The following is an 18,718-nucleotide window of genomic DNA, read 5'->3' on the forward strand; positions in this document are numbered from 1 at the left end:
TGAGCTATACAGTGAGCATATATATATCTATATACAATCTACACTTAATATAAACGAAATGGTTCGGCCGCGTGTCGTGATTGCAAAGCACACCTGTGGAGTTTCGATGAAACTATAAGAGGCCCCGACTCGGTATGCAGAATCTGATGGTGACCGGTTGAGTGCAAATGGCCAGGTGATAAAACGCAATCAACAACAACAAAAATGGGTGGAAGAAATATTGATAAGAAATGACAGAAGCCATTCAAGTGTTCAACTTTGCAATCGCATTTTTTTTGCCGTGTTTCAACACGAAAGTCGTAAATTTCTTTGTCCATTCCTGCCCAGGCCAAATTTGAAAAACGAACATGAGTTACGTACGCTCGTTACACGTCAACCAAACTAATACTCGGAAGCGAAGGATTTAAAATAGACACGACCGATAAGAAGAATGAACGAAGTTCTTTAAAGCTCCTGCGAAAAAACAAAACAAATGAGAATCGCACGAGCCAGCAGGACGAGTGATGGATGGACTTGATAAAAGATGCTGCTTAACAATTCCAACGTGCCTAATGTTTTTTTTTGTTTTTAGTTTATTCGTTTTATAGGTGCTGCACAACATCAAGAGAAGCCAACAAAGATGAATTGGAGTTAGTGCCTTGTTATTAGCGCTGTCTGTTTGGCGTGAGCATCGTGTACACGCGCGTGTAGTTCATTTTCTTGGTACGTTTTTTTTTGCTTCTTTTTTGGTTTTGTTTTTAATTTGTTTCCCCATTTTTCTCAATGAGGCGAGTCGTTTGAATATTTTTTGTGTCTTCACCTTTTTTTAGATTTGCTTTTTTTGTTTTATCGACAAGGAAAGGGCGTGACGGAAATTGTGCCGTTACGAAATCCGCGCAGCGCGCGCGCACTTTTATTTCCCTAATTCAAAATGCACAAAATGCCGGTCGACAGAGAAAAGGAAGGTCTGGTTTGGACGCACTTTTGTGCCACAAATCCCGAAAAGAAAAAAAAATAGGATGATTTTTATAAATATTCCTTTTTTTTAAAGAAAATCATTCGACCGAACGACGGTATCCTGTGCAACAACAGAACACGAACGCGGATACATCAACCGACTCTATTTCATTTTTGAATTAAACTGTTTAGGGAATGACATTTTTCCGAATAAAAGGGGGGGACTGAATGGTTGCAAGGCATTTGGACCCGTAAAAAAGGAGAGTATACGCAGTGATTCACAATTGTGTGTGTAGTCCCGTTGCCGCTGCAGGGCCATTTCTCTCTGAACGAAATGGTTATTTTAAACATTGTTAGATATGCTAAAAAGAGAGACATCAGCTGCTAGTGTTGCGTATATACGAGAGCATAAACGCTCAAATCGAGCAGCCAACGATTGTGGGCTGTCTCCATTTTCCTTCAATCCGTTTTCATTTCAAATCTTATACAGCTATATGAATATATACCTGGCCGCTTAAACTTATTCATACGGTGGGTAGCGGTTGGTAGGGAAAAAAAAACTAGTTTCTCCCGCACGCAGCACCATTCATTTAACGAAGATGCATTCGGCCTGAGGCTAAACATTGGACGGCTTGAATATGTTTCCCTCTTGCCAGAACCACACAAAAAAAAAACACACCATTCATATTTGAAAGGTGGGAATCTCCTTAGAAAAACATCGTTTGGCTGATCCTTTTAACATTTAAAGAGGCCCTGTCTTCTTCGGTCTTTGCCTGCTCCTTCTTTTTTTTTTTCATTTCTCTCAAAAGGCCAACACCAGAATCAGAAAGATGATAACTGGATGAATGTGTATAAAGAACTCGATGGAATGTTTGCTCGCCGGATGATGGATCAGCTCCAAGTGGCAGCTGTCTCTCTTCCCTTTTTTTTTTTTTTTTTTAAATAAATGTAAAGGGTATACATCAACGAAAGCATCCGCCCCTTGTATATAAACCTCTGCTGATTTCCAGTATCGTTTCAATAGATCTCATTCCAGGCTATTCGTTCGTATGCATTTTTCCCCCCCCCGTCCGCATATTGGACGTCCTCTTTCTTACATGTGCCGACAAAAGATTATACAGTTCATCTTTTGCATGTTGAAATGGTACGTAACACATACGCATGAGAAATGGAAGAAAGAAGGTGGACGCAACCCTTGCGCGATATATCGCGATTGTTACGCTCTTACCTGCAATGTCCTCCACCATCGAGCAAATGTCGCAAACTGTAAGCAGCTGGGGCACATCTGGGGGATTTTCTTTAGCTATTCGAGCATCAGATACAAGCGGTGAATGGTTAAGTAGTAGGAGGTCCACATAGCTTATCTCACCTATTGAATCACGTTTTCATGCATATAATTTTGTGCTATTCTGAACACAAGGAATCCGATTTTTTTTTTTGCCTGTCTCAAATAAAAAAAATGAATGGCTTCGAGAATTCCATACATTATATCGACATGCCCTAACAGTTTTCTTACACGACATGTTCGTTTCTGCCTTCTTCCCTTTTTTTTTTTTATATTTGAAATCTGCTGAATGATAGCAAAGGGCTGCGCATTTTTTCGGTTCTAACCAGAAACAGACAACCAAAAAAGGGGGAGGATGAAAAGAACCTTTTGTGCCTTATACCACACGCCAAACTCTTCATGACGAAAGAAAAGGCAATGAAGAAGAAACTCGCGGCTAAGCAACTGAGAACAATCGGCAAAAAGAAGTCAGGAAACGACTTTTTGACTTTGAAATGGGGGGGAGCTGCTGTGCTACTCGATGTATTTACGAGCCCCACAAGCCGATAGAAAATGGCTTGCAAGATTATTGAAGCCTCTAGCTATATTGGTGGAGGAAGATTCATGCACGCGCACTCACGCTCTTATTTCCAATCAAATAAATCACTGCAATGAGAGAGAAATGCTTGGAAAAAGAATAATGAACAAAATGCATATACAGCAAGAATATAAGAGCCAAGTGAAGAAATCATTCCAGCAGCAAGGGTGGAGAGGTCATCATAAGTGAGGCGGACACGATGTGAAATATACAGGTGAGTTTAAAGTTGAAAATGGTTAGAATATCCATCTCCGTCATTTTCATCGGTACTCGCAAGGAAAACAAATATACGACAAACAAGAAAAAAAACCTTGGCCTTTTCCATTTTAATATGCATGTATTCTCAGTGGAATTTTTGTTTTAAAGAAAGAAATGCCAAAACCTCTTAACTTGTTATTCACTCAGTTGAAAGAAAAAAATAAATTCAATTTTTTTTTCTTTTCTTCTTCTCTTCGTATTGCTATTGCCGGTCTGTGAAAATGTATAGAGAACACACCTTCGAAAAGAAGTTTTTTTTTTCCTATTTCCAATACGTGTAGAAGGGGGGGAAAAAGAAATAGACATATCTATATACAAATGGCTGTTTTCTAAGTAGACGAGGCTCGTGTGTGACGAATTATTTGACTTGGGGTCCACGATTTGTTTGGGTGGAAAAGGGCGGATGAGAGACAACACCGGAGGGGTTCAACGTGAAAAAGTTCACGAAGGAAGAGGCGAACGTTCATCGCCCTACGTCCGCCACATGTGCAGCATTTGTCAAGCCTATTCTCCCGTCAAAGTCACGGCATTCCTCATTATAGCCGCAGCCAAAGCCCCAAACTCGTCGCAAAGACATCGGCCAAAGAATTTAAACAAAATAAAATAAAAGGATAGAACTTTTTAAAAAAAAAATCGTCAGTTCTATGTGAACTGTTATACATAGCTGAAGGACACGTGATAAATCAAAGCTATATACGCAACTCTTTAAGTTCAGCCCTTTCCATCTAGTTCTCATATTATCGCGGACGACTCGAAACCACAGTGACTCATTTCGAGCCAGAGGGGTCCCTATTTAAAAAAAAATTATATCCACCTTCTTTAATATATAGTAAAAAAGAGCTTTAAGGTTTGCGAGCATGTCGTTCTTTTGAAAGGTAAATTCAGGTGCTGCTGATCCGGATGTGGGCAAAACACGTGTCGTGAGCCGTTCAATCCGATTAGTCGGCTAACTATATTTTATAGTAGCTTATATACGTTTTCTCATCATCTGATTATCTGAATTGTTTTCAGCTTTTTTTATGATAATTCCAGTGTCTTAAAGTCAAAGGTAAGCAACGGGTATAAGAAACTCTTGAAAGGGGCTAGCCATTTAGTGAAATGCGCATGTGAAACAGCTCATTATGTCTTGTTTTGTTTTTTTCCCCTCCGCGTGCTGGCGTAATGATCGGTTTCGGCGTATTTCGTTCAACTCTGTATTTTTTCACGTTCCACGAGGCAAGGTTGTCTTTTTCGCTTTTGTTGTCTCTGATGCGCGTAATGGCCTTATTTTTACAGAGGCGCCAACGAAAGGCTTGTCGCTGGCAATCATTACGTCGATGATTACCAAGCCTTCTTCTTCTTTTTTCGTTAAGTATATAGGAAAGAGAAGAGAATCTCACTGCACATTTCGTCTCCTTTTATTTTGACTACGCCGAAACGGAATGTTTAAATTTTAATTTTAAATAAGAGTTTTTGTTTTTGGTTCTTTTCTTTATTTTCCTGTTTTAACCAAGTGTTGTTTTAGAGGCACAGACTCTTTTCTTTTAACGGCCGTTTGCTAAAACAAAGAAGAGTTAGCCTGATTCTCGCGCAAAGAGAAATCTATTTACACATTCCCGAGAGAACCTATAATAAACTTCAATTGTTTTTTTTTTTCTGGGATTCTTTGTTTGCTAAAAACAAAACCCGAATTTTTTTTCATTTTCGATTCATCGAGTCTTTGGATTATATAGAGACGAACATGTTGGATCATCGGAGAACTCGAACCACACGGCACAGGTTAACTATATGGTTATCATATGCGTATGGAGATGAACCAGAGTCTCTCCGGCTGGAATCGACACGTTCGTTTCCCTTTGATTTTTTGTTCGTTTACACATCACGACACAGCTGACGGGTTAGACAGTAGAAAAAGAAAATGTGGGAATTAGTCAGCCACTCAACTTGTAAGAGTTTTGAATGACGGGAATGCCTTTTTTTTCTTTCGACATTTAAACTAAACATTCCGTCCTCGCCAAGGTAAAAAAAAAAAAAAGAGAAGACAATTGGAAATTATTTTTCTTTGATTGAACGTGCGCTATTGTGTCAGCAGTCAGAACGAACGCGTAAAAAAAAAAATGTTGGGAGGTACACACACGAATAGGTCATCACTGCCATTTCAGGGATTTACGTCTTTCCTTCGAGTCGTGTTCCGTTTGAAAGTCTTTTACTTTCAAATCTCTTCTTGTTCCCGCTCATTTTTTTTTTTCTTTTAAAACTTCGATGGCCTATTTCGGCCCGTCTATTTTCTGATAATCTGGTGTTTGTGTGGCCAAAAAAAAAAAAAAAAAAAAAAAAACATAAGAATCGATGGGGCACTCCTCGTGGAGTCATGGCCCATTGAACCGTTGGTTCTTACAACGTATAGATAGACGGTTAAAATGCATTTTTTTTTTCTCGTTTTGTACAAGTATACGTGTGTAAGGACGAGCAAGTTATTGTTCGTGCTCCGATCACGGGCCGCGCTCTTCTACCCGCAACCGCAGGGGAGCCGACCAAATGAGACAAAGTTGTCAGCGGGGAGTCGCTGCATCGCACACAGGGCACAAGACACGTATACATTCAACCGAGAGAAAGAGGAACACACACACACACACAAAATGAAGGGGGAGGCAAAAGGAAAAAAAAAAATTTTTGAGTTTTTTTGTTGTTGAAGGGGGGAAAAGAAGAGAAGTCGCCATTAGGCCTATAACATTCAAATTGAAGGAGCGGCTGGAAGAAAAAAAAAAATTCTTTCTCCCCCTTTCAAATGACAGGGGGGGGGGGGATGCATAGGTGAAGAAAAAAAAAGAAAAGGTAGTTTTACAACATTTTTTGGTCGCGTCCATTCTGTGCTGCATAAAGAGAGACGGACAAAAAGAGTGGGCGAGAGCGGCGTCGCGATCTGTTACACGGTGCGCATTCTCCGCCTCATAAATATCCAATAAAAACCCGAAACTGCCAACTAATAGTCACCCCCTTTCTTTCTTTTTTCTCCCATTTTTCTAGGTTTTTATTTTTACTTACAGGGAAGTCCCTTAAACTCAAAAAAAAAAGGCACACAAAGACCCAACCCTTTTCTCTCTGTGATAAAAGAGTTTGAGGAAGCAACAAAATCAAAATAACGTTATGCCTTAACACGACAAGGATTTTTTTCTTTTTTTTTGGGGTTGTTGTCTCTTCCTTCTCTTTTCTTGTTTTCTGGCCATCAAAAAAAAAAAAAAATGTTCCCTGTTTTGAATATTTTACAACACCAACCACACAAACAGCAGTTTTTATTTTTTTGAAATCGAAGAAGGACATCAGACGCTTTGAGCTCCGGTCAAAGTCAGTCAGTGTCAACTTTTTATATGAAGTGGAGGTTTGGGGGGGAACCTCGGCGTGAGCTTCTCCCGGCTCCAGCAGCCGTATTTAATAACCATATACGAGGCCGTGCGTATAAGAAGATCTGACAAAAGCGGACAAAGTTATGACATTTTATAAGCCTCTTCTCTTTCTTAAAAAGGATCATTCTTTTTTTTTTTTTTTTGTTTCAAAAACAACAAGAGGAGAAAGAGAATTTTTGGAATGTATAAAGTCTACATATTATGACGAGGCAAGCAGTCGATTTTTGTGGTTTGATTATTCCCGAAAAAAAAAGAAAACGGGATCGAACACCTACAAATGCCGCAGGGTATCAGTGACGTGGCTGTCGCCCGTCAGCGGTCTATTAGACCCTTGTTGGGTGTGGTACTTTTATAGAAATTCTGACGATGATGATAATCAGCTGATTAACTATATTTCTTTTATCCCCCCCCCCAAAAAAAAAGAGCCATTCCTGCTCCATCTGGCTGGCGCTTGTGATTATTACTCACGGTGAGAAGTTGGCGATAAAAAAAAAAAAAAACCCCAGTCGCCATGGAACTGAAAAATAACAAAAATGTACCGGTTTTCAACGCGTCCGGCTATCACCTGCACGGTGTAAATGAAAACAGACGGTTGAATTTATATATATTTATACATCGCCCTCATATGTCTGTTTCTAATAACAAATAGTAGATCTTATTACATTTGTATCTTTCCCCCCGTCTATGTAGCATCGTATCAAAAATCGTCATCCTCCTGGCCATGTATAGAAAGTTGAAAGAAAACTTGCGTTTGTGTCTTGTTCACGGACCTTGTTTCAACGTTATTTTCCTTTAGCTATCTTTATAGTGTACATTTATTTAGAATATAGTCATCCCCCGTTGGCCCGTCTTCAAGGTTCATCCGCATCGAATAAATCCGTGGCGCTATCAGGCCTCGCAGCTGCAGTTGGCGTGTGATTTGTCGTGATCGACGCACGAGATGTCAACGTTTCTCTTCTTCTCGCCACGAACACAAGCGACGTCCCCCCTCCCAATAATGTACACCTTTTCCCTTTCCTTTTTTCTAATATGGCCGTGTCTTAATGACTCACTCGGCCATTTCAAAAAAAGACTTTCTCTATTTCTTTTGTTTTCGTCTTGTTGTTGTTGTTTCGTTTTTTTTCCCGTTAGAAGGTCTTAATGTCTATTAAACCGCGATTGAATCCATTGTTCAAAGTTGTTTTGTTTTTCTGGACGCAATCCAATGACCAACATTTTTTTTTTTTTTTGTCGGGTTTTTCATATCTTTCCCGCCGGCTGATTGCGTCCATCACTAGCAGTCCGTCTGGGCATGAAAAGAAAAGAAAAAAAGCTTTGGTACCTTGCCCACAAGGTCGTGATTGAGCTATAGCCCTACGGGTTACATCAAGTTATATGGTGCTGGCATCAGTTTGGGCAAGTATATAGACGATGAAAAAAAAAGAAGGAACGACTGTCCAACAACAGTGTTCCCCTTTATAACATAACGGCCGTCTTACCATGAGCATGGACATGACAGACTCGATTTCTAGCTGGACAGTTGTACATGTGTGATTTCTAAAGAAGCGGGGAAATGCCTTGCGCTGCCAGTGACATATCGTAAACGATGGTCAAACTCTTTCGATGTAATTCCAATCAGTTTTTTTTTATTTATTTACTTTTAAAGGAATTATTTGCTTTAAAGACGTTGGTCGTGTGACGGTACCAACGTTCGTAATGTACTCAACAGGTTGGTGGAGTCAAAGCCAAGGCCATCAGATCCATCTTGCTGCTCATTTCCATCGAGTCTATCCATCAGCCCGAAAATGTTTCTTTAAAGCCTCTCTCTCTCTATGGCTAACTATTTAGTTTTCCCGTTGATTTGAATATTACATTGATTTTCGTTAGTTCCGGTGCCATACCCAGAATTTTTCATTCAAATTGACTTCAAATTAGAATGTTATTAGTATTTCCTAACTGCGTTCTCTTGGCTGTTTAACGTCCATTCCAGAGACTGAAATTTTTGTTTTTTGAACCACGTCAAGGTATTTTAATAGCCCACCACCGTAGGAACTCATTAACCTGATGAGCATAGAACGAAGGCGCTATATATGTACTAAATCCTCGTGCTTTGCGGGGGGGAGAGGGGGGGTCTTTTCATCTTGCATTGATTTAATGCGAGTTACGCCGTCCGTTGTGTTTGGGCTAGAAAAGACGGCCCAGTCACGAGATGATTGGAAAGAGCTTTTGTTTTTCCCATGTCTACTACCTTCTAGACGTGTGCGTGTTACCAGCTCACAAGACACTATCCCCTTGATGAAGACATTCGAGCACACGGTGATCTATAAAGCAAGAAAATAACAACCCTAACAAGAAAATGGAGGGAGGCCTTTTAAGATGATGAAGCCCACCGGAAAGGACTCGCTCTGTAGGGAGGAGGGGGAACAACGAGAGAATGGATAGATTCATTTACCATGTCGTATATAGACACAGAGTTTACGTTGTTAGGCAAAGAGAGGCAGAGTACCTCAGCCAAACAACGACGAGGTAAGGATTTATCTTCTCCCATTTCTTGATCAAACTCACGCTATGTATACAGAAGGGGTCGTCTGACTGTCGAAGACAAACTGACGATGTGAAATTGTTATCAAAGATATAATTTTCTTATTTTTGGTTGGCTGTGCCTTACGTCTACATAATCCCCTTGATCTTTCCTTTTGCTATTCGATCGTGGGGAAGTAGAAGAAAAAATATCTAATCTATTATCGGCTCCATTAATAGATGGCCTTTGTACACGTCCCTCTTTTGTGTACCTCAAAGGACGTATAAGATGGAAGGCACACCAGTAAAGGATATCAACCCAAACAGCCTCAAAAAAGACTAGCACTTAACGTCTGAACACGGAAGGTATACGCAGATTGCTGAAATAACCTTGTCATATTACTGAGGGGTTAGCATGTCCTCCGTTTCTACAAAGTGCCCCCCCCCCCATCTATCTTCTATAGATCGATACAAGTTCATTTACTTTCTAAAAGATTCCCCCACCCCCCTTTTTTTTTCTCCCTGCCTAACGGACCACATACGTCTTGTTTCGGTTAAGAAATACCTGATGTGTTTTTCGCTACAAAAATAAAAAACCCTACGTCCAAAACAACAGCCCAGTCTCCCCCTGCTGGGCCCCAAAAATGTTTCAGTTTCATGGTCATAGAGGCCTGATGTTCAAGGAGTGAGATGTTATATTTCACTATATTATAGACATATATCATCTATATATTTTATTCGAATAATAATTTAGTGAGGGGGGACACGTTCCAGCAACGCTGTTGAAATGCGGAGGAATTGAAAAGGTATTTAGGATGATGAAGTAATGCAATGAACGACTCGTTTATACGCTCTTCAATAGGCGAGTAAATTGAGAGAGAACGTTATATACACATAAGAGACCGCAACTCCATTGAAAGGCTACATGTTATTCAAATGAAGACATTAAAATCTATAAAACGTAAGCCGCGTTATCCGGATAAGCGATTTTTGTTTACAATTATTCAGAATGTTATTTTTTTTCCATGAGAGTTGGGAGAAGAGGGCGAGAGAAATGAACAGGGAGGATTCGGAATTATTACATGGGTTAGTGGAGGTCGCCAAGGGGGGGAGGAAATTTCCATGATACGATTTACGAGCGCCGTTTATTTTCTTCTTCTCGACTTGACAAACGGATTATCCACTACCACCTCCTATATTTTCTCGTTCGTTTCGTCCTCATTTCAAGTTCTATTGAACAAGACCTTTATATTCAAAAATGTCTTTATAATAAATTTTTTTTTTTTTTAATTCCCATAGAGTTTGAATATACAAAATATCTTTCCCCTTTTTAAAGAAAAGTTTTGTTACAAGTCTCTCCTGTGTATACAACCCAACCACCCGCGGCCGTGACGATACGAACGAGTCGAACGTATGCACAGCCCTGCATTGAAAATCATCCAGAGAATTTGTTGCATTACAGAACCTTTTCAATGTCAAGAAAAAAAAAAAAAGTTTTTCTTGCCTCCGTTGACGGATGCAGACGTGGCACATAAAACTTGCATATTCCCTATTCCGTACGTTCAAATTGAAGTTATATAAGTTTTAAAAAAAAGGGGGGGGGGGCGTAGAAGAGAAATGAATTTTTCAAGTTTGTTTCTTTGCTGGATGACGGTGAAGAAAAAAAAAAATCAAAATTAATTCAGTATAAGAAAAAGAAAAAGGGCGAAGATATGCTGTGCGATGCCTGATCGATGGTCTCCGGGACCGCCCGGCTATAGACCCGACATCCCCTATGTGATGTAACATTCTCCCCTATATATATATACGTACATATACGTTGATGAAGAAAGAAATATATATTTTTTTGGGGGTGGGGGAAAGAAAAATACAATTTTTTAAAACAGCATGACGATTGAATCAACAGAAGGGAGATGCCTTCTCATTTCAGTGGAAAAAAAAAAAAATGCGAGTTGTACACATAAAAATAGTTCCGAAGGGATGGGTTCCAGTGTCGTATATATATAGACAAAGGTGAGCCCGAATGTCACATTTTGTTTAACGATTTTTGAATGATGGCTAAAATGTCTGGAAATGTGACCGTCAGGGCGCTGTTCGTGAGAACGTGAAGAACATTGTAAAACTGTACACATTTTTAAAAGATTTTATTGTTACATCTCTATGGTATGGCCGTGTCCTTTACCTCCAAAATTCAACAACAAAAAAAATACAATAGACTGTACGGAAAACTTTGTTTGCTCAACAAGGTCAGTCGGGAGCAGTCAAGATTGTCTGCGTGATTTGAATGCAAAAAAAATATAAAATAAATAATAAATCTATACGGTTCATTTATGACAGTTAAACCCCAAGGCTTGAAATGTTCTACTTTGATATACTAGACACAACCAGATGATGAAAAATGTACGATGAGAACGACAGCATGTCAAACTAGGATATATTTAATCAAGGAGTAATTCAACAAGTCGGAGAAGCAAGAAGATGGAATGGGATGGAAAGATGAAAAACGTGACACGTAGATAGCCCACAGTTAGATGGATCCTACCCCTCCTTGCTCGTCGTGTATAGCAAACAGAAGCGACACTCAACAAGCGGTTAATTATACACATCCGTCATCTACCACGTAAGAGAAAAAAAAAACACACATCAACTGCACCTGTTTCTTATCTGTCACCTGCTGTGATCACGTGCCCTACTTTTTATTTCAAGCGTATATACGTTCCTTGAATTGTATAATATTTCTAAACATATAAAGTCAATCATTAAGTTACAATCAGTCGCCTTGGCTCTTCAATGTCATTCTACCGTGAATGTTCTGATTGATTGCGGTCTCTGCACACGAGAGTGGCGAGCCTGCGAGTGATTGAGTTCCTTTTCAATCGCATTCGGTGGGGAATTGAATGTGTCACTTCGTTTTCTAACTCTCCATTTATCCGGTGGGGGGGAAAGAGCCGCCAAGACCCGAAATGGAAATAAAAGGGAACCATCAGGACCAGTTGTGACTTCATTTTCGTGTGTCCGACATGTCGATGAAGAGGCAACTGCTGACAAGGACAGCACCCGAAATTGTGTACACAAACCGTTGACGAAAGTCGGTCAACATCCAAACGCAGCCTGCGGGAGCGTTGGCCTTCTTCTTCTATCAATACATCCCATCAAAAGGAAAAGGGTCCGATGAACTTCTAAACGGTTTTGACGCGCTCGCATCTTCTTTATTCCGCGTCCAGTGGCGAACTCATTGCGCACCGTTCACGACCTGCTGTTTTGGCCTTTTCTTTCATCGGTTTACTGAAAGGCAGCACTTGTTGAATTCTTCCTTCTCCCAAAGTGTAATAAGAGTCTTGTCAAATCGACATTCTATCCAATGAATTGCGAGTGCTTTCCATAAGAACTTGTATAAAAAAAACCTCCTTTTATCGCAAGATTTCATTCGCTTTGAATAGACTCTGACACATATTTCTTCCAACAGAATTCGACCGCCTCATTCAATTAAAAGAGCGGCCCGTTTCTACATAGCCGGACCTCTTGTTGTTCTTTTCGCATGATGGAGTATAAAACGAAAGGAAATAGGGAAGTTTGCCGAATAGAAAAGGAAAGAAAGCCGAGACATCGATGAAGACAGATCGACTGCGTGGGTTTGAAGCAGCGCGAAACATGGGTCTATACGGGCGGGTATATTTTTTTCCCTATAACCATTCGGGTAATCACTGTGTTATACAGCTAGCACGAAACGGACAAGGAACAAGAGAAACCCCCCCCCCCCAAAAAAAACGAATGGATGAGTTTGCGCTGCGCATTTGATTTCGTGTATAGGGGGGAGGAAAAGATAACCAAAAAATAAGGAAAGATATCTTTCAACCGCAGTTCACTCATATTCTGCCAGTACGAACTATATGGCCTGTAGGCCTTGATGGGAGAACACGGGCGCTGTATGGCCTTCTTCTTGCTGAAGCATCGATATCTTCTCGTCAGATGGTGTATAATGGATGACCTAGAGGCCCGTCGTCGACCTTCCCTTTTTCTCTCTTCTTAAATAAGATAACTTATTTAGTGTTACAAGGAAGACGATGGCCATAGGGTGGAGACTGTTGTGTATCTTTGGTGGATTGTCCAAACCAACGGTGATATTGAAACGCAGCGAGCATTCATCAATGGCATGGGTGGTGTATTTCGGCTATTTAATTCTTTGTTTTTTCTTTGTGTGGAAAGAATGCGGGATACGATCACGGGACAGATGAGATTCCGAGACAGTTAAGCCATTGATATATGGCTGCAGTGTGTTGTTTCCCTCTTATCGTCATCATCAATACTTGTACGATATTATCCGTTCATTTTGGAATACACCGAATAAATGGCGCCCACTTCATCTTCTATACGTTTACGTTTATTTATTTATTTTTTATTTTTTATTGTCCTTGCGGCCGACAGTTAATTATGATAAGAAACGAGAGTAAGCATCGCTAGCGGCTTACGATTGGGCCACCCTCGTTTTTTGTCGGAATCGTTCACTTAATAAAAAGACTCAAAACAATGTTTGGCTGTTGCGGTTCTCTCCACTTTTGATTAGATATCCCTGCCTCGAGCTTATCCGAATAATGAGTCTGCACTTTTTTTTGTATTTTTCTTGTTGTTTTAAGAAAACAAAAGCCGCACTACTTAACATTCTCAAACAGCACGAACATGGAACAAACAGAAAAGAGAAAAATGAGCGATTCATTTTTCTTTTTCCATCTCATTTCTCGCGGACCATCAAGGGGGAAAAAAAAATCAATAAAAATTTCTTTCACACAACTCCCCCCCTTCATAGCGGCAGATCTGTGTCTAATTCCCCGTGTTTTTTTTTTTTTTAAATAATGATCAGGTAGTTTTTGATTGGCGTCATGGGAGCCCTTGGCTGCCGCGTGGCCGCGCTACACCGGCAGCGAAAACAGCAAAAGGGCCGACCGATTTCTCAGAACTTGTTGTCGCCCTCCGTCAGCATTTAAGCGTTACTGTACAATTTTTACCCATCGAATCAAAGACCTAATGAAGAACCATACCAAAATAGGTCATTGAGATAGGGGAAAGTTTCACGGCTAACCATCAGATTTTTCTTCAAATTGAAAAAAAAAAAAAATACAAAATTAAGTATCGAAATAGATAGGAGGAAATGGACAGGTTCTTTTCTATCGAGTTTTGATCAAGAAATAGCTGGGTGAAGTACGTTTGCCGGGGGGGGGGGGCGTAAAGAAATTCTGAAATCCGTAAAGTTGCTGATGGTCTATCCGAATTAGATGAACACGATTAGATTTGCTTGAACCTTTTTGGCTGGTGGAACAAAAAAAAAAAAGGGACATTTAGAAATGGTTCGACTCTGATTGAGAGGTCAAAAACTATAAGAAAAACGACAGAAAAAAAATATGCCAAAGAGTCAACTGTAAAATCGTTTCTTTTTTATATTGAAAACTCAAACGATTTCGATTGTGCCATCTAAATTGCTCGGGGTCGAAAAGGACAACCCCCAAAAAAAAATCTTTATTGGAATGGAAGCCTCTTTTCTCGTGTGATCCGATATCTATTATCTATGCTCGTTTAGGGGGACAAGAAGAAGAAAAAAATAAATAAAATTGGGTTCTAGCAGCAGCCAATGCCAACAACGCGCTAGATTGATAAATGACTCTAGAGGGCATTGTAAAGTCCCCCCATATCTTTCACTCTTCTTCTATATGCACGTTGTATGGACCTCAGGTTGTATACAACAATCCTATCTGATTGGCAGCCACCAAAAGACTTCATTCTTTTTTCTTTCGGTCGTGTGCCCCATGTTGCCTTTTAGAGTCCAAAGAAATCTATAGATATATAGGATATAGACCGTATATCGATGCATGTCAGCTTTTAATATGTATACACATGTGTGCCACGCAAAGAAGAAAGAAATGCGCCCTATAGCAATAGATCAGTGGCAAACTGACAAGTTCTTTTTTCTATTTTACAAGGAAAAGGTGCGAAACAAAAAGTGGCAGTGGCTTTTCGCTGCGTGAAATTCAGGTTATCGTGTCCAGGGGGTCTTGTCTACTCTATATGCATGCGTCTAAAATATATATAGATGAAAATGTCCAGCATCTGTTTGAAATGCTCATCGTACTATCTGCTCTGCTGATCGCCCCCACTGGATTCTATTTCCTCATTCAAAATGGTATAGACATTTCACACCATTTGTCAAGAGTCCTCGTCTTCATTGAAAAGGCACCGTCGTAGACCCACGAGTCCTTCGCATTCCTTGGCTTGTTCCAGCGTAGTTTACTGCCGTGCATCTCTGGGATGGATATGTACATCAATATATTCACTGGACATTATTTTCAAACATTGTTGTTTGAAAGTTTGGTTCGATGTGGGCCATTTGTGGGGTTCCCTATTCTGACCGAGTCTTTGGTTAAGGCCAAAACGAAGAGCCCCGATGTGTTCCATGATCTCCCGCTGCGAACGCAATGTCGATGTCATGATCTTCCATTTCTCCCTTCCTTCCAATTCATTGTTAACAATTAGCTTGTTATACGAAAGCTCTTTTCATTTAACATTCTTAAATGGAAAGGCACTTCAAATTTCCAATTACGCGATTAAAGTTTAAAAAGGGAAAAGAAACTCGTAAAACTCTAAAAAAAAGCAGCTGGACAGCGTTCAGGTAGCAATTGAATTTGCTCCCCCCTCCATCAACATAAACTTCCCCTTCAAACAAAAACCCAGAATTCAATTTTATGTTTTTCTTTCTTGATTTGATCAACTTTCCACAGCCGTCCATGGCATCTGTGAAAGCCGTTGATCAGTAAGGATTAAAGCTTTAATCAGTGGGCATAAATAAACAAAGGCAGCTAGCCTCTTCTTATATCCGATAATATGTCGTCTTACTTCAACCCCCTATAGCTGCACACGCACAAAATGTCTGCGGACTGATCCGGATTGAGCTGCTGGACAATCCAATCTTTCTATATACGTCCGGTCGGCAAGTCCATAACCACAGCAATCATCGCATCCGTTTGTTCATAATCCTTCACTCGACAATGTCGTGCAGCTCTCAGCAATGTCGAATTGACGCTGCAAAGCAACAGAATTTATATCTCGCCGTTACTGGATGGAACCGGACTTTGAGACGTTCTTTTGGCTCTGCCCCGTGTGGTGCTCCTTTCTTGGCGCTGATGTCAAGTGCGTTCGGCAATCGCTTTCCGTTGCCATGGCTTTTTTTCGAAAACGAGGCTTGACCGCGTTCAAGTGCTAATGCGCTCCCTCTATTGTTTCCTGGGGGACTTTGCGCGTGTGTGCAATAACGGTTCTCGGAGAGAGGCACGAGCAAAAGAAGAAGAAGATATCAGTTCACGCGGCACACACTCGACCGCCAAACCTCACCGCCGCATGGCGGAGAAATATATCAAAAGATACGGCACCTAGCCAAGTGGCACATTGCCGCCCTTCTCTCTACGGTTTTTTTTTGCCTTTTACCCTGGCCCATTCGATGACGGACATTCTGAACGAAATTCAATCAAATTCAATCGTATATACGTCGGGGTGTAGTCAAGATTCGTCCTCCTTGTTCCGATGACCAATGCAAAAGACTCTATACATATATAGATAAGTTGAGGTGATATCATCGGGGAGACATTGGATATATATATACTCCGGCCGGGAGAAAATCTGTGCGTGAACGAGCGTGACACATCGATCGAAACACCAACTGGACTATAAGCTTCTTCCTTCGGCGCGATGCGCATAACAAGGGGCCATCAGCTATTCATGCCTCTCGTTCTTCGGCTGCTGATTCATTACCGAGCGTCCCTTCCGATTGTTAAGGAAGACACACAGTCCCTCTTTTTTTTTTTTTTACCTTGTCGACCCCCCTCTCCACTTTGAAGAGACACACACTATAAATTTAGTGCCGTTGCATTGACGCCAGCATCGAAGGGCGACTGCTTTTACGGATCGAGGTGGGGGGAGGGGATCATTGACGATGGAGAGCGGAGAAAGGGAATTTGTATAGAAAAAGAGACAGCAGCATCCCAAACGTGTCGACCATCACCATCGTTTTGGATGGGCTGTTTGGCATCGATCGATCGGCGTTAACAGAGTCTCACACACACACACCTCCGTGGCCGTTCGTCTTCTTCTCGCTGTGCGTCACTGATACGTAAGACTCGTTTCCTCGAGTTATGTCGTGGGCGTAATCTATTCCAATCTTCAGCACACGTCGAAAGAAACGAAAGAAACATTTTTTTTTTCATTTTGTTTTAATTTTCTAAATCAAAGAAAGAGAAGAGGATGTGGTTTATTTTATTTTTTTTTTCGGACTCCAAAAAGAAGGCCGGATATGATGAGGATCACTTTAAACGGGAAGTCGTTGACGTTTCAAATAAACGCCACCACTATATATCCTTTTGTGGTTATTTACTGATGTTGACCTATCTGTCCATATCTTTTGAAAAAAAAAAAAAAGACTTGCATGCACTTCTTTGAGTTGATATGGCAACGTTTGAACGTCTGTCAACGATTAGCCAAACGGACGAGCGGGGGTACTACAGTCGAGGGTCCCCCACTTATTAGCTGCTATGGGTGTGTGTCATTTTACGACAGCGGAAACGCGAGACTTATCGCGTTATCGCCCGTTAAGTTGGCATTTGTCAACTGGACAACGACAATGAACTCTTCACATGAAGTCTTAAGTTAATCATGCACTCGATAGTCGTTTGTGAGTTTCCTTGTTTTCACGTTCAATATATACGGCTTCGCTTTATCTTTGAAAAATGGTTTGACTTTTTTTCGATCCAATTCTATTTATCTAACTTTATTATTACGATGGGGGGTGGGGGGGTATAGTGTTATTCGTTTAACGCCTGGGCCGCTGGCTATACCCAAGCCTTGTATCACGCCTCGGCTGATTGACTGTCGGCGGAACTGGCCAATTGGATTTCCTAACAGATCGAAACGGAGACAAGAGGTACAAAGGGGAGCAATAGCCAATCGAAAAATTATTTTTAAATTTATTTTTTTTCTTTTTCAAAATGACTTTGCCTTTCTTTTGATTTATTTTTTGGAAATTCTTCTCCGTCTGCAAAGCTTGTCAGCCCTGATTAAAGTCGATTGTTTTTTCTTGTTGTCTTTGGCTCTGGTTTCGTCTGTCTATAGAGACAGCTGACCGATTTGGGTGTTTCGCCTCCGCCCTGTATGTCCGTCTCGACCACCACTTGAGACGGGCCGACTTTATTTTTGGGCGGATGCGCCCGACACACAGCAAAACGGCGGAGGCTCGCAACTGTATACTCAGTGAGACTATAGCAACAACAAGCAATCATCCAGTCTCTTCTTCTTTTTTTTCTTTTTGAAATCTTTTCTTCCACCGAGAGAAATAAAACAACAAGAAAACACAAATACCAGAGAAGGAAGAAAACAGGATCAGATAACACGGACACGCAGAAATTTCTTACAGAGAAATTGAGGCTGCATTTATTTCCAACAAAGGAACAACAAGGACTGTGTATGTTATACTACCCTTGACAAAAAAAATTGGCTTCGGTTGCGCGTTGTGCCGCGGAATAAACGCGCCGATCAATTACCTGGCCGTATTTTTCCAAGGCAAATGTGTCGATATATTTGGATTCCCTTTCCACTTGTACAGGAAGTTCTCCTGTTTTTTTTTCTCGATGTTTTTATCGCTGACATATGATCAGACACCCTTCTATTTCAGTAATATTCTCCACCCTTGTCCAGCTGTCAAAAATTCTTGTGAATTCTCTTCGTTCTTGAAACTTGGTCTTGTCT

The 18,718-nt window shown here is 40.7% G+C and overlaps 1 protein-coding gene across 20 annotated transcripts in view; it reads right to left on the reverse strand.

Moving 5' to 3' along the window:
* Positions 1-18,718, reverse strand: part of LOC116928664 (collagen alpha chain CG42342) — a 46,310-nt gene that overhangs the window by 15,455 nt on the left and 12,137 nt on the right. The gene's annotated exons all lie outside the window — the stretch shown is intronic.

This window comes from Daphnia magna, linkage group LG1 (assembly GCF_020631705.1).
Source record: "Daphnia magna isolate NIES linkage group LG1, ASM2063170v1.1, whole genome shotgun sequence".
Lineage (NCBI taxonomy): Eukaryota > Metazoa > Arthropoda > Branchiopoda > Diplostraca > Daphniidae > Daphnia > Daphnia magna.